Here is a 7864-nt window from a genome sequence, read left to right on the forward strand (position 1 = left end):
ATTAGTTGACCATAGTGTGCGTGGGTTTTATCTCGGGATTTCTATGTTGTTCCATTGATCTATTGTTTCTGTTTTTGTGCCCAGAGTACATATTGCTGAATCAAAGTAGCTTTTAGTATAGTCTGAAGTCAGGAAAGAGTCTGTTCCTCCAGCTCCGGGTTTTTTTCCCTCAAGACTGCTTTAGCTATTCGGGGTCTTTTGTGTCTCCATACAAATTTAATATAATTTGTTCTAGTTCTGAAAAAATGCCATTGGTTAATTTGATAGGGATTGCATTGAATCTGTAGATTGCTTTGGGTAGTATAGTCATTTTCACAATATTGATTCTCCAATCCAAGAACAGGTATATCTGTCCATTTGTTGGTATCATCTTTAATTTCTTTCATCAGGGTCTTACAGTTTCATGCAGACAGATCTTTTGTCTCCCTAGGTAGGTTTATTCCTAGGTATTTATTTTTTGTTTTTGCAATGGTAAATGGGAGTGTTTCCATAATTTCTCTTTCAGACTTTTCATCATTAGTGTATAGGAATGCAAGAGATTTCTGTGCATTAATTTTGTATCCTGCAACTTTACCAAATTCATTGATTAGCTCTAGTAGTTTTCTGGTGGCATCTTTAGGATTCTCTATGTATAGTATCATGTCGTCTGCAAACAATGACAGTTTTACTTCTTCTTTCCAATTTGTATTCCTTTTATTTCATTTTCTTCTCTGATTGCCATGGCTAGGACCTCCAAAACTATGTTGAATAATAGTGGTGAGAGTGGACATCCTTGTCTCATTCCTGATCTTAGAGGAAATGCTTTCAGCTTTTCCACGTTGAGAATGATGTTTGCTGTGGGTTTGTCATATATGGCCTTTATTATGTTGAGGTAGGTTCCCTCTCTGCCCTTTCTGGAGAGTTTTTATCATAAATGGGTGTTGAATTTTGTCAAAAGCTTTTCTGCATCTGTTGAGATGATCATATGTTTTTTTCCTTCAGTTTGTTAATATGATGTATCACATTGATTGCTTTGCGTATATTGGAGAATCCTTGCATCCCTGAGATAAATCCCACTTGATCATGGTGTATGATCCTTTTAATGTGTTGTTGGATTCTGTTTGCTAGTATTTTGTTGAGGATTTTACATCTATATTCATCAGTGATATTGGTCTGTAATTTTCTTCTTTTGTAGTATCTTTGTCTGGTTTGCTATCAGGGTGATGGTGGCCTCATAGAATGAGTTTTGGAGTGTTCCTTCCTCTGCAATTTTTTGGAAGAGTTTGAGAAGGATGGGTGTTAACTCTTCTCTAAATGTTTGATACAATTCACGTGTGAAGCCATCTGGTCCTGGACTTTTGTTTGCTGGAAAGATTTTTAATCACAGTTTCAATTTCATTACTTGTGATTGGTCTGTTCATATTTTCTGTTTCTTCCTGATTCAGTCTTGGAAGGTTATACCTTTCTAAGAATTTGTCCATTTCTTCCAGGTTGTCCATTTTATTCATAGAGTTGCTTGTAGTAGTCTCTTAGGATGCTTTGTATTTCTGCGATGTCTGTTGTAACCTCTCCTTTTTCATTTCTAATTTTATTGATTTGAGTCCTCTCCCTCTTTTTCTTGGTGAATCTGGCTAATGGTTTATCAATTTTGTTTATCTTCTCTAAGAACCAGCTTTAGTTTTATTGATCTTTGCTATTGTTTTCTTTGTTTCTATTTCATTTATTCTGCTCTGATCTTGATGATTTCTTTCCTTCTGCTAACTTTGGTTTTGTTTGTTCTTTTTTCTCTAGTTCTTTAGGTTGTAAGGTTAGATTGTTTATTTGAGATTTTTCTTGTTTCTTGAGGTAGGCTTGTATAGCTATAAACTTCCTCTTAGAACTGCTTTTGCTGCATCCCATAGGTTTTGGATCGTTGTGTTTTCATTGTCATTTGTCTCTAGGTATTTTTTGATTTCCTCTTTGATTTCTTCAGTGAACTCTTGGTTATTTAGTAACATATTGTTTAGCCCTCATGTGTTTGTGTTTTTTACGTTTTTTTCCCTTTAATTCATTCTAATCTCATAGTGTTGTGGTCGGAAAAGATGCTTGATATGATTTCAGTTTTCTTAAATTTACTGAGGCTTGATTTGTGACCCAAGACGTGATCTATCCTGGAGAATGTTCCATGTGCACTTGAGAAGAAAGTGTAATCTGCTGTTTTGGATGTAATGTCCTATAAATATGAATTAAATCTATCTGGTCTATTGTGTCATTTAAAACTTCTGTTTCCTTATTTATTGTCATTTTCGATGATCTGTCCATTGGTGTAAGTGAGGTGTTAAAGTCCCCCACTATTATTGTGTTACTGTTGATTTCCTCTTTTACAGCTGTTAGCAGTTGCCTTATGTATTGAGGTGCTCCTATGTTGGGTGCATATATATTTATAATTGTTGTATCTTCTTCTTGGATTGATCCTTTGATCATTATGTAGTGTCCTTCCTTGTCTCTTGTAACATTCTTTATTTTAAAGTCTACTTTATCTGATATGAGTATAGCTTCTCCAGCTTTCTTTTGATTTCCGTTTGCATGGAATATCTTTTTCCATCCCCTCACTTTCAGTCTGTATGTGTCCCTAGGTCTGAAGTAGGTCTCTTGTAGACAGCATATATATGGGTCTTGTTTTTGTATCCATTCAGCAAGCATGTGTCTTTTGGTTGGAGCATTTAATCCATTCACGTTTAAGGTAATTATCGATATGTATGTTCCTGTGACCATTTTCTTAATTGTTTTGGGTTTGTTTTTGTAGGTCCTTTTCTTCTCGTGTGTTTCCCACTTGGAGAAGTTCCTTTAGCATTTGTTGTAGAGCTGGTTTGGTGGTGCTGAATTCTCTTAGCTTTTGCTTGTCTGTAAAGCTTTTGGTTTCTCCATCGAATCTGAATGAGATCCTTGCTGGGTAGAGTGATCTTGGTTGTAGGTTCTTCCTTTCATCACTTTAAGTATATCATGCCACTCCCTTCTGGCTTGTAGAATTTCTGCTGAGAAATCAGCTGTTAACCTTATGGGAGTTCCCTTGTATGTTATTTCTCCTTTTTCCCTTGCTGCTTTCAATAATTTTTGTTTGTCTTTAATTTTTGCCAATTTGATCACTGTGTGTCTTGTGTGTTTCTCCTTGGGTTTATCCTGTATGGGACTCGCTGTGCTTCCTGGACCTAGTGGCTATTTCCTTTCCCATATTAGGAAGTTTTCGACTATAATCTCTTCAAATATTTTCTCTGGTCCTTTTCTCTCTCTCTTCTCCTTCTGGGACCGTATAATGCGAATGTTGTTGCATTTAATGTTGTCCCAGAGGTCTCTTAGGCTGTCCTCATTTCTTTTCATTCTTTTTTCTTTATTCTGTTCCACAGCAGTGAATTCCACCATTCTGTCTTCCAGGTTACTTATCCGTTCTTCTGCCTCAGTTATTCTGCTATTGATTCCTTCTAGTATAGGTTTCATTTCAGTTATTGTATTGTTCATCTCTGTTTGTTTGTTCATTAATTCTTATAGGTCTTTGTTAAACATTTCTTGTGTCTTCTCGATCTTTGCCTCCATTCTTTTTCCGAGGTCCTGGATCATGTTCACTATCATTATTCTGAATTCTTTTTCTGGAAGGTTGCCCATCTCCACTTCATTTAGTTGTTTTTTTCTGGGTTTTACCTTGTTCCTTCATCTGGTACATAGTCCTCTGCCTTTTCATCTTGTCTGTCTTTCTGTGAATGTGGTTTTCTTTCCATAGGCTGCAGAATTGTAGTTCTTCTTGCTTCTGCTGTCTGCCTCTGGTGGATGAGGCTATCTAAGAGGCTTGTGTATGTTTCCTGATGGGTAGGACTGGTGGTTGGGTAGAGCTGGCTGTTGCTCCGGTGGGCAGAGCTCAGTAAAAACTTTAATCCACTTGACTGCTGATGAGTGGGGCTGGGTTCCCTCCCTGTTGGTTGTTTGGCCTGAGGCAACCCAACACTGGAGCCTGTCCGGGCTCTTTGGTGGGGGTAATGACAGACTGGGAGGGCTCACACCAAGGAGTACTTCCCAGAACTGCCGCCAGTGTTCTGTCACCACAGTGAGCCACAGCCCCCACCCCACCCCACCCCCCGCCTCGGCAGGAGACCCTCCAACACTAGCTGGTAGGTCTGGTTCAGTCTCCCCTGGGGTCACTGATCCTCCTGGGTCCCGATGCACACATAACTTTGTGTGTGTGCCCTCCAAGAGTGGAGGTCTCTGTTTCCCCAGTCTGTCGAAGTCCTGCAATCAGTTCCCACTAGGCTTCACAGTCTGATTCTCTAGGAATTCCTCCTCCCATTGCCGGACCCCCAGGTTGGGAAGCCTGACGTGGGCTCAGAACCTTCACTCCAGTGGGTGGACTTCTGTGGTATAAGTGTTCTCCAGTCTGTGAGTCACCCGCCCAGCCGTTATGGATTTGATTTTACTGTGATTGCGCCCCTCCTACCGTCTCGTTGTGGCTTCTCCTTTGTCTTTGGATGTGCGGTATCTTTTTGGTCAGTTCCAGTGTCTTCCTGTCGATGATTGTCCAGCAGGTAGTTGTGATTCTGGTGTTCTCGCAGGGGGAGTGAGAGCATGTTCTTTACTCTGCCATCTTGGTCCTCTCCCAGATGATTCTTTAGTACACTAAAGTGACTGAAATAACTTGAGATCTTAAACTTTCAGATCAGAAGTTTCTCTAGTCCTTCCCTAGAATGAATTAACTTTTATGTTTGTCAACTCAGTTTTAATGACATAATTTTTCTTCCCCTCTCTTCCCCTCTCTAGGTGAAGCAGCATGTGGCGAATTTAACCTCATGTGCGAAGTTTCTTAGGAAGTTTCATGCAGACTTAAAGCGCTTAATGTTTCTTTATGGAAAGTTTCCCAGAATATTAGACAGTTTTCTTTCCTTGCTTGCATGTTTACAGAATTGAGATGGATTGTTACTGCATTTCTTGGAAGATGAGATTGCTGGATATATTTATATATATTTTAGTTTTGAAGCCATTTTCAGAGACATGTCATTCATTATGATCAAAGAAGTTTTGTTCCATCAATTTCAAATAGTTTGCCAATGGTGCTCCTTAAAGAGGCGTGGGTACCAGTTTTAGATTGCCCATTGGCATTTGAAAGTACTCAAGTACGTGTTTTTAATTACTGAAAACACTGTGCTGGGGAGAGGTGTCATGCCTCCACAGCTGCTGCCTAGCCTGTATTAAGGGCTTGGCTCCTGTTACAGTGCACCTGAATAAATCTTGCCAAGACAAACAAACAGTGATGAAAAACACAAGTGGAGCATCCCACTCATGGTCCATTTGTGTCTGACAGTCCTGGGTGTTGTTGATCCAACAACACAGGGCAAGACTATTTCTTATAAAGAAGTTTAAAAAAGCTTTTGAAGTCTAAAGTGATAATTATCTAGAACAAAGGAAGTTCATAAAACTTCCTGAATTTGATTTAATCAAGGAAGTTCATAAAATTTTCTGAATTTGATTTCCCCAGCTAGGTGGACACTGTATAATTAGTTTCCTCCACTCAAAATACAGAGACACAAGCACACTTTTTTTTTTTTGCCCCAAAATGGGATTGCGAAGAAAGCAAAGAAAGGAGGGGATTTTGTGGGTAAATTGTTTCTGGTGTTCTTTTCTAAGTTAAGTTAACGCAGACATAGACCAGTTTAAACCAGGGCCCAAATCCATCTCCAACCCACTCTCTCTAGCTTTTTTTCTAATGCTACTCTCAACAAACGAACTAAGCCTCCTCAACTCGCTTCAGATCTCTAAATGGCTTCTAATGCTGTTACTACCTAAATCATGTCATCAGAGGGAAAAACAACGTGACTTTTAGAAAAGAAAAATCACATTCTTCAGAAGGGAAAAACTGTTTGCTTTTATTACCTATATACATGATTTCAGAAGACTGTATGAGATCCTTCATAAGAGCTGTGTCAGGAGTCAAGCAACTGAATCCTTAAATGGCTAAGAGAGAGGAAGTTGAATATGAGTTTGAAGACTACAAATGAACTTACCTGAAATCGAGCAAACAGCTTCTCTTTAAGAAAAATGATGTATCTTAAACTTGGTAGAGTAGGTTTCTTATTCGAGGCATTAATAATTAAAAGCATTATTTTCATGAAATATGTTGGATTTATTTTCTTATGCAGAGATGTTAATATTTATTACATGTTTTTTCACTGTCCACTGTTGAAACCCTTTTGTGTTTTTATTTTATAATCAACTTCTGGCTGCTTCAAAGCTGAAAATGAACAATTTGACTCTTTCCTATTGGTAAACAGCTCATCATGTCTTAAAATTTGGGGATTGGCCAGAATGCAGCCTTTGTCAAGATCTTCCCTCAGGGCCTTGGGTGCCAAGGTACCTTGTGATAGAATTAGGTTGAGAGTGTCTATCTGTATTTCTCCCTTTACCCAGTTATTGTGAGTTTTCTCTTCATCATTTGGTACTATGTAAAAACATTTGTATTCAGGTAAGATCAGTTATCACAGTGGAGTGAACCACTTTTTCACGGAAGGTGCTGCAGATTACTTTATAATTGAATGTGCAGATTGTCCCCATTATGTTATGATTGACCACCAGAGGGCACTGTGGACCACTTTTTGTGCCGGTGCCGGTTCTTGTACAGTAAGAACAAGAACTTACATGCAGGGACACGTTCCAAGACCACCCTCCCCCCCGCCCACCCCCACCGTGGATGCCTGCAACCCAGGATGGTACCAAACCTATATATACTATGTTTTTTCCTATACATACATATGATAAAGTTTAATTTATAAATTAGGCACAGTAAGAGACTATCCGAATTGCCAGCATCACTATCTTGTGGTTTGGGACCATTATTAAGTAAAATAAAGGTATCTTGAACACAAGAACCGTGATGCCAAGACAGTTGCTACTAACTGACAGGTAGTATTGATATACACAGTGTGGATTCACTGGACAAAGGGCTGATTCGTGGTGTAAGATTTCATCATGCTACTCAAAACAGCACACACAATTTAAAACTTATGCATTGTTTGTTTCTGGGATTTTCATTAATATTTTAGGACTGAGGTGGACCACTGGTAACTGAAACCGCTGAAAGCAAAACTGTGATAAGAGGGGACTACGGTACAGCAGAGCTAATCAAGCCCACCATGGGTTGGGATGGGGGAGATGGCCTCGATGAGATGACCCTGGAGTAAAGGCAGCCCAGCAGGGCAAGAGGAGAAGCCGAGGCCTGGTCTCATGCTGCTGCCGATTGGCTTTCATGGATCTATCCCTCCCTGTCAAGTGCTTCATGACCTGCTGCAGAACTGGGGCAGCATCCTGACCCGAACCAAGTAGGAGATGAGTGTCTTGGTTGGCGACTAGCGTTGGCCCAGAGAGCAAGGCAGGCCCTGATCAAGAAAAGAGAAAATCAGAAGTAGGAAGAGGGAGCAGCCAAGGAACCCTGAGCCACTGAGTCCAGGGGCTGCGCTTGGCGGATGTTGTCTTGGCCTTGGATCTGTGCTCAGCTGGTCAAGGCCATTGTATTTATTTAAAATTTTATTTTATTTATTTATTTTTGGCTGCGTTGGGTCTTTGTTGCTGTACGTGGGCTTTCTCTAGACGCAGCAAGTGGCAGCTACTCTTCGTTGCTGTTCGCAGGCTTCTCATTGCGGTGGCTTCTCTCGTTGCAGAGCATGGGCTGTAGACACACGGGCTTCAGTAGTGTGGCACGTGGGCTCAGTAGTTGTGGCACGTGGGCTTCAGTAGTTGTGGCTCGCGGGCTCTAGAGCGCAGGCTCAGTAGTTGTGGCGCATGGGCTTAGTTGCTCCGCGGCACGTGGGATCTTCCCAGACCAGGACTCGAACCTGTGTCCGCTACAGTGGCAGGCGATTCTTAACCACTG

This window comes from Tursiops truncatus, chromosome 1, assembly GCF_011762595.2.
Source record: "Tursiops truncatus isolate mTurTru1 chromosome 1, mTurTru1.mat.Y, whole genome shotgun sequence".
Classification (NCBI taxonomy): Eukaryota; Metazoa; Chordata; class Mammalia; order Artiodactyla; family Delphinidae; genus Tursiops; species Tursiops truncatus.